Genomic DNA, 8,546 nt, shown 5'->3' with positions numbered 1-8,546 from the left:
CAAAATTGAAGAAAAGAATGTTTAAAATGAATAATTACATACATGTGTAACCCATATTGGATTGCTTACCACCTCAGGGAGTGTGGAGGGGAGAGAGGGAAAGAGGGATAAAATTGGAACCCCAAACTATAAAAATGTTTATTACTTTAAAAAAAATGAAATGGGGCAGCTAGGTGGTGCAGTGGATAGAGCACCGGCCCTGGATTCAGGAGTACCTGAGTTCAAATCCGACCTCAGACAACTTAACTCTTGCTAGCTGTGTGACCCTGGGCAAGTCACTTAACCCCAATTGCCTCACTGAAAAAAAAAAAGAAATAATTAAAACAACAAAAAGAAAGTCCTGGGTTCAATCCTGCCTCTTGACACAGCCTGTGTGACCCTGGACACATGGAGCCTCTAAAACTCCTTAAGTTGCAGACACGATTGCTGCCCCAATTCTTCTTGGGGCATTCCTACAATGGGCCATGTGAAAATAAGATCATAGATTCAGAAACTAAGGGGGCCTCAGAAGTCATGAAATCCAGCCCCCTCATAGAGGAAGAAACTACAAACATGAAGTGGCTTGTTCAAAGTCACATAGTCAGGCAATGAGCATTTATTAAGTGCTTACTGTCTTCTAAGTATACAGGGAGTTAGAGCAGAGTCCAGGTCCGAATCCAGATCTAGCATTTATACTGCTCTGCTTTCCCTAGAGGGGGAAAGAAATGGAGCCTCCTAATGTTGTTGCCAAAGTGCCCTGTTTTCTTTGGGGTTTTTTTGTTTTTTTGTTTTTGGGAGGCAATTGAGGTTAAGTGACTTACCCAAGGTCACACAGCTAGTAAGTGTCAAGTGTCTGAGGCCGGATTTGAACTCACATCCTCCTGAATCCAGGGCCGGTGCTTTATCCACTGCGCCACCGAGCTGCCCCCAGAGTGCCCTGTTTTCTAAAGACGAGGCCTTGTTATTCTAGCTGCTCTTGGGTGGTGCTTTCACCTTGGAGAGGTGATGGATGGTTCTGCTGCCCCAGCTGTGCTCAGCCCAGGACTGGAGCATGGTGCTCACATGGAGGAAGGACAATGATAGAGCTGCCTCCACTGGAAATCTGCTTTTTCATTAGGGGAATGAAGAGGATTCTGTGCTCCCAAAGGCTGTGTAAGCTAGCCTGGGGACAGTAGCTGCCTCTCCCTGCCAGCACCTCCAAAATAACCTAAGTCTGGAGAGCCTCATGGTGGCCTCTGGATGTGGAACTTCGGTGCCTACGGTAACTCTCAAAAAGAGGCCGTCCTAGATGGAGAAGTGGCATCAGAGCCGGCAAGGCCTGAGTTTGAATCTTTCTTCTGACCCACACTGGCTGACAGTCACTTAAACTCTCTTCACGCAAAGGCTCTCAAGAGTAGTGGTTGCAGGGGCAGCTGGCCCTGGAGTCAGGAGGACCTGAGTTCAAATCCAGCCTCAGACACTTAACGGTTACTAGCTGTGTGACCCTGGGCAAGTCACTTAACCCCAATCGCCTCTTCAAAAAAAAAAAAAAGTAGTGGTTGCAGAGAAGGGCCCCAACTGAGTTGGTGGAGGGAGTTTCACCTGAGACTTCCCCATCCCAACTCCAGTAAAAAATAAAACCTTTCAAAGACCATTTATAGGCCGTACTGAGTCATCTCTTTCTACCACCATCTGAGCTGCTGCTGTTTTGAAACTAGTTTGACAGATCGTAAGGGTCTGGGTGGGGATGGAGAGACAAAAAGGAATCCATCCCTACTGTGATGAAATAATGGGATTTAGCAGATACTCAAAGACCCACCTGGAGATTAATCTAGACTGATTGAATCAAGTGAGAGTGATTGACTGCTGATTAGCCTACTTCAAGTTAACTGGATTGTAATCACACCCTTAAGAAGGTATTTCTCAGGGCAGCTGGGTGGCTCAGTGGATAGAGCACCAGGCCTGGAGTCAGGAGGACCTGAGTTCAAATCCAGCCTCAGACACTTAACACTTAACTAGCTGTGTGACCCTGGGCAAGTCACTTAACCCCAATTGCCTCACCCCCTAAAAACAAACAAAAAAAGGAAGGTATTGTTCTCAGAAGCTAGACTGTGAACTCAACTTGAGAACTCCTTCAAAACCAATGGATTTGGATGATGCCAACCAATCAGCTTGAAGCAGAGTGTAAGGACTGCCTCTGTGCCAGACCTATAAAAAGCTTCCACAGTCAGCTTGCTGGAGAGTTAGTGATTGAAGCAGGTTCCTGGTGGAGGACTTGAGGAAGAACCAGACCAGGCTGGAACTCTATGCAAGATAGGCCTTTTCTTAACTTTCTGAACTCCATGGGAATACCTGTATGCTTTAATAAATGTTCAAGGCCCAAAGACTGGTGCTGAAGCTTCTAATTTAAGGCGATCGCACAATTTAGATTTTAAACATCACACTACCCTAATATTCCACTGGGGCAGATGATACATAGGCATACAGGGCATCCCAAAAACCTTCCAGTAGGTTTAAGTTCATTAAAAGCTTAATAGCCCTTGAAAGCTTATTTAAGGTTCACAAATGTCCCAAACGTTTCACTGCATTTGCAAGTTTATTAAAGGGGGCAGCTATGTGGCACAGTGGATAAAGCCCAGGCACTGGATTCAGGAGGACCTGAGTTCAAATCCAGCCTTAGACACTTGACAGTTACTAGCTGTGTGACTCTGGACAAATCACCTAACCCCAATTACCTCACAAAGAAAGGAAGGAAGGAGGAATTCTAAGAGGAGGAGGGGTAAGGAATTTATTTCAGGCATGGGGCACAGCCTATACAAAGGTAGGGAGGTGGGAGATAGGATTATGAAGTGAGGAATAGCAAAGCAAATAGGGTAGTTTTGGCTGGACCATGATGTTCAGAAAGGGGAGTAAGGCTGGGTAAGGTAGGTTGGGGCCAAGCTGTGAAGAGCTTTAATATACTGAATGAAGGCATTTTCTGTTTTTCTAGAGTCAAGAATGGCACATTTTGAGCAGTAGAATGAGACAGCCAGGCCTTTGAGGTAGCATGGAGCTGTGGAAAGAGCCCTGGCTCTGGGGTCACAGAGGCTGTGGGTTCAAATCCCGCCCATGATGTCTCCAGTCTGTGTGACATTGGACAAGCAGGTTGACCTTCCTAGGCCTCAGTTTCCTCATTGGTAAAATGTAGCAGTTAGAACTGATAATCCTTGAAGATCCTCTCAACTCTAGACCTCGACCAGTGATTTAGGAATTTGGTGTTGGCCAAGAGGATCCTCTTTCCCTAAATAGCTTACATAGCATTTATAGGCTCATAGGTCCAGACCTGGAAGGAACTTCAGAGGCCCAACCTCCTCTTTTTACAGATGAGGCCACTGAGGCCCAGAAAGTTCAGGTGACTTGTTCAAAGTTGGAAGAATTTGGTCCCATAGCCTTTGACTCCATAGTTGGTCTTCTGGTCACTGTACCAAGATGGAGGGCAGGGTGAAGAAGCCCTCCTGTCTACTTCAAAAATCTGGTACCATAGGGCACAGCTAGGTGGCGCAGTGGATAAAGCACCAGCCCTGGAGTCAGGAGGACCTGAGTTCAAATCCCGCTTCAGACACTTGACACTTGCTAGCTGTGTGACCCTGGGCAAGTCACTTAACCCTCATTGCCTCCCCCCCCCCCAAAAAAAATCTGGTACCACAGTCCCTGGCTCTGGCCCAGAGTGGTGGGATTTGAATTCAACATGTTGTTCCCTTGTGCCCCACTCTTTGTGACCCCATTGGGGATTTTCTTGGCAAAGATACCGGATCTCTTTGCCATTTCTTTCTCCAGCTCGTTTCACCAATGAAACTGGTAAAAAGGGTGAAGTGACTTGCCCAGGGTCACACAGCTAGTAAGTGTCAAGTGACTTCATAAGCGTGTGTCTTCCATCTCTGGGCTTCTTTAGGTTGTCTTTCAGATTTACAGATGGTGCGTGAGGCTTATTGCTGCACGGTGTGACGGTGACGCCTAGTGGCCAATTCTCCTATAACTGGGCTAAGAACTAGGCCTCCGTTCTTCAGTGACATCGCTGTCTGGGTGAAGTACAGTGTGTCCGACTGTGGCCTATCAGGCCAATACAGGCTGGCAAGGCTCTGTCACAGGCTGGCCACAAACAGTCCCTGTGAACAATCGGAGCGGGGGCTTTTCTAAATGTTCATAGAGATGTATGAGAGAGCAAGCGAGAGAGAGACAGAGAGACAGAGAGGCAGAGAGACAGAGAGAGACAGAGAGAGAGACAGACAGAGAGACAGAGAGACACAGAGAGAGAGACAGAGAGAGAGAGACAGAGAGACAGAGAGAGACAGAGACAGAGACAGAGAGAGAGACAGAGAGAGAGACAGAGAGACAGAGAGAGGCAGAGAGAGACAGAGAGACAGAGAGAGAGACAGAGAGAGAGACAGAGAGACAGAGACAGAGAGAGACAGAGAGAGAGACAGAGAGACACAGAGAGAGACAGAGACAGAGAGAGAGAGACAGAGAGAGAGAGACAGAGACAGAGAGAGACAGAGACAGAGACATAGAGAGAGACAGAGAGACAGAGACAGAGAGACAGAGAGAGACAGAGACAGAGACAGAGAGACAGAGACAGAGAGAGACAGACAGAGAGAGACAGAGAGACAGAGAGACAGAGAGAGAGACAGAGAGACACAGAGAGAGACAGAGACAGAGACAGAGAGAGACAGACAGACAGAGAGAGACAGAGACAGAGAGAGAGACAGAGACAGAGACAGAGAGAGAGAGACAGACAGAGGACAGAGACAGAGACAGAGAGAGAGACAGAGAGAGACAGAGACAGAGGACAGAGACAGAGACAGAGACAGAGAGAGACAGAGAAAGACAGAGACAGAGAGAGAGACAGAGAGACAGAGAGAGAGACAGAGAGACAGAGACAGAGACAGAGAGACAGAGAGAGACAGAGAAAGACAGAGAGAGAGAGACAGAGAGAGAGAGAGAGAGAGACAGAGACAGAGAGAGACAGAGACACAGAGACAGAGACAGAGACAGAGACACAGAGAGAGAGAGAGATGGAAGGACCCCCAGCATCCATCCTGGCCAGCCCAGACTAGAACAGGAATCTGTTCTCCAGCTCCAACACACCCAACAATTGGTCACCCTCTGCTCAAAGACCCCACCACCTTCCCCAGCAGCTCGTTCTACCTTCACCCGGATACCTCGTTTCCAACACTACCCCAGCTCCATCCCTGTACCTTTTGAACATCATGGGTCTGCCCCTTCTATACCTTTGGCTAGGGAAGGCTGGTGGTGTTAGGGGAGATGGATCAGAGGAAGGGAAGGAGGACCTATTATGTGATGGCTGTGGGCACTTCCAGTGTTGAAGTTCTCTTCACCAAGGCAGATCGGACTACCAGTGCTGATAGTCTTAGGGAGTTCCTCGGGGCACTGAGAGGTTAAGAGCCAGTAGGCAGGGAGCAGCAGTGGATAGAAGACTGGCCTTAGGGGGCAACTAGGTGGCACAGTGGATAGAGCACCGGCCCTGGAGTCAGGAGGACCTGAGTTCAAATCCGGCCTCAGACATTTGACACTTACTAGCTGTGTGACCCTGGGCAAGTCACTTAACCCCAATTGCCTCACCGGAAAAAAAAAAGACCGGCCTTGGATTCAGGAGGACCTGAGTTCAAATCTGGCATTAGAACTTAACACTTACTATCTATGTGATCCTGGGCAAGTCATTTAACCCCAATTGCCTCACCAAAAAAAAAAAAAAGAGTCAGTAGGTGCCAGAGGCTAACTCTTTAGGACTCCAAGCTTGGCTTCCCAGCTACTATGCTGCACTGCCTGGATTCAGAGCTCCAGGATAATTTTCTTGTGGCACTAAAGGGGAAGCATAGTTACCACAACCACCACCACCATTCTGGTCTAGCGGCCAGGTGGCTCAGTGGTTAGAACAGGCCTGGAGTCAGGAAGACATGAGTTTAAAACCAGCCTCAGACACTTAACTAAACTGTGTGACCCTGGGCAAGGTTGGCTCCATTTTCCTTATCTATAAAATGGGGATAATTAACACCACCCATCTGCCAGTTGTTGTGAGGCTGAGATGAGATTATCTTTGCAATCGTAAATCTTTGTAAACATAAATCCCTGCACAAGTGTTGGCTATTATTGAGGCCAAGGCTGTGTTTGCTTTCCTATTGATGCGAATGATCTCTGAGCCTTTAGAACTAGGAGAGACTGAGATCCTCTAACCCGCACCTGAATAAGAATCCCCCTCTTTGTACAAAGTGGGAAACTGAGGCCTAGAGAAGGGAAGAGCCGTCATATACCCTGTGAGTGGCAACCAAGGATTTGGATCCAATTCCTGTGACTCCAGGAGCTGCTGCCCCAGCAAGTGCCTAGCATGCAGTAGGAGTCTAATAAATGCTTGTTGACTTGACTCAGATGAGGCCTGGGCTTCTTGGTGGTGGTGTTCTCCTTATGAGATGCTCCCCCCACCCCACCCCTTCATCTCATTAAACTCATCAAAATTTCATTCCTATCTTGGCTTCCCACATAGAATTATAATCTATTAGGGATACTTCCCATCCTTCCTTTCAAACCTCTGAAACCTGCCCCACCTAGGTGCAGGGCAGACCCTGCCCAGTTCTTCTATCCATTCGCTCTCTCTCTCCCCCTCCTCTACATCTAATCAGTCACCAGATCTTGCCATTTAGGCCTGCCTCTCTCTCCCTCTCTCTTTCTCTCTCTCTCTCTCTCTCTCTCTCTCTCTCTCTCTCTCTCTCTCTCTCTCTCTCTCTCTCTCTCCCTTCCTCTGTCTCTGTCTCTCTCTGTCTCTCTGTCTCTCTCTCTGCAGGGCAATGAGGGTTAGGTGACTTGCCTAGGGTCACACAGCTAGTAAGTGTCAAGTGTCTGAGGCCAGATTAGAACTCAAATTTTCCTGAATTCAGGTCAGGTGCTTTATCCACTGATCCACCTAGCTGCCCCCATAGGCCTCCTTCTCTCTCTCTCTCTCTCTCTCTCTCTCTCTCTCTCTCTCTCTCTCTCTCTCTCTCTCTCTCTCTCTCCTCTCTCTCTTTTTTTTTGTGAGGCAATTGGGGTTAAGTGACTTGCCCAGGGTCACACAGCTAGTAAGTGTTAAGCGTCTTTGTCCGGATTTGAACTCAGGTCCTCCTGACTCCAGGGCCAGTGCTCTATCTACTGAGCCACCTAGCTGCCCCAGCCTCCTTCTCTTCACCCACATAGCCACCACCTCGGGCTCTCATTAATTCTTGCATAGATTATTATAACTATCTCCCAAATGGTTTCCCTTCTTTAAGTCTTTCCCCTCTTCAGACCAACCTACATACTGCTTTTTGTTGCTCAGTAGTTTCCAACTCTTGTTGAGCACATTTGGGGTTTTCTTGGCAGAGATACTGGGGTGGTTTGCTTTTTTCTTCTCCAGCTCATTTTACAGATGAGGAAATGGAGACAAAGTAGAGTGACTAGACCAGGGTCCCTCAAACAGAGAGTAAGTGTAAGTGTCTAAGAGAGTAGGTAATGTATAAGGCTAGATTTGAACCTAGATCTTCCTGACTCCAGGCCTGGTGCCCTATCCACTTTGCTACATAGCTGCTCATATAGCTACTTAAGTGATTTAACTTGAGCTCAGATCTGACCATGCTAATCCCCTTCTCAATAAATTCCAGGGGCTTCCTATTGCCTCTTTGACAAACTAAAGCCTTCTCTCCTTGACTTTTTTTTGTTTTGCAGGGCAATGGGGGTTAAGTGACTTGCCCAGGGTCACACAGCTAGTGTCAAGTTTCTGGGACTGGATTTGAACTCAGGTCCTCCGGAATCCAGGGCTGGTGCTTTATTCACTGCACCACCTAGCTGTCCTCTTCTCCTTAACTTTTGAAGTCCTTCACAACCTGCCCCCAGCCTCACTTTCCAGCCTAATTAGTCATTATTCATTACTCATCCCACACTCTGGATCTAGCCAAACTGACCTTCTCATTGTTCCTCACATTGAGTTTCATTGCTAGTCTGCAAGACTATGCCCTAGTTAGGGCAGCTAGGTGGCGCAGTGGATAAAGCACCAGCCCTAGTTTTAGGAGTATCTGAGTTCAAATCCGGCCTCAGACACTTAACACTTACTAGTTGTGTGACCCTGGGCAAGTCACTTAACCCCAATTGCCTTACCAAAAAAAAAAAAAAAGAAAAAAAAAAGACTCTGTCCTAGTTATCCCCATGCCTGGAATGTACTCTCTCCTCACTCCCACCTTCCCAGAATCCTTCCCTTCCTTCAGAACCCAGTCAGGCATCATCATGCATATGAAAGGTTCCTTTCCTGATCCTTCTAACTGCTAGTAACCTCTTTCCCAAGCTACCTTGTCTTTAACTACTTTGTGTGTGCTCATAAGCATTCTTTTTATATTCATGTTGTATATATACACATAAATGCATGTGTCTGTGCATATATGTATCTATGTATACATATAAGTGCATGTATACATACACATGTGTGTATAAATACACACATGCGTGCATATATGTATGTGTATGTATACATGTGCCTATGTATATACATACACACATATCTCCTGGTTGTCTCCCTCCTTAAGAGTAGG

The sequence above is a fragment of the Dromiciops gliroides genome, chromosome 3 (genome assembly GCF_019393635.1).
Source record: "Dromiciops gliroides isolate mDroGli1 chromosome 3, mDroGli1.pri, whole genome shotgun sequence".
Classification (NCBI taxonomy): domain Eukaryota; kingdom Metazoa; phylum Chordata; class Mammalia; order Microbiotheria; family Microbiotheriidae; genus Dromiciops; species Dromiciops gliroides.
The sequence above is the reverse complement of the archived record's forward strand: the minus strand, read 5'-3'. Positions refer to the sequence as shown.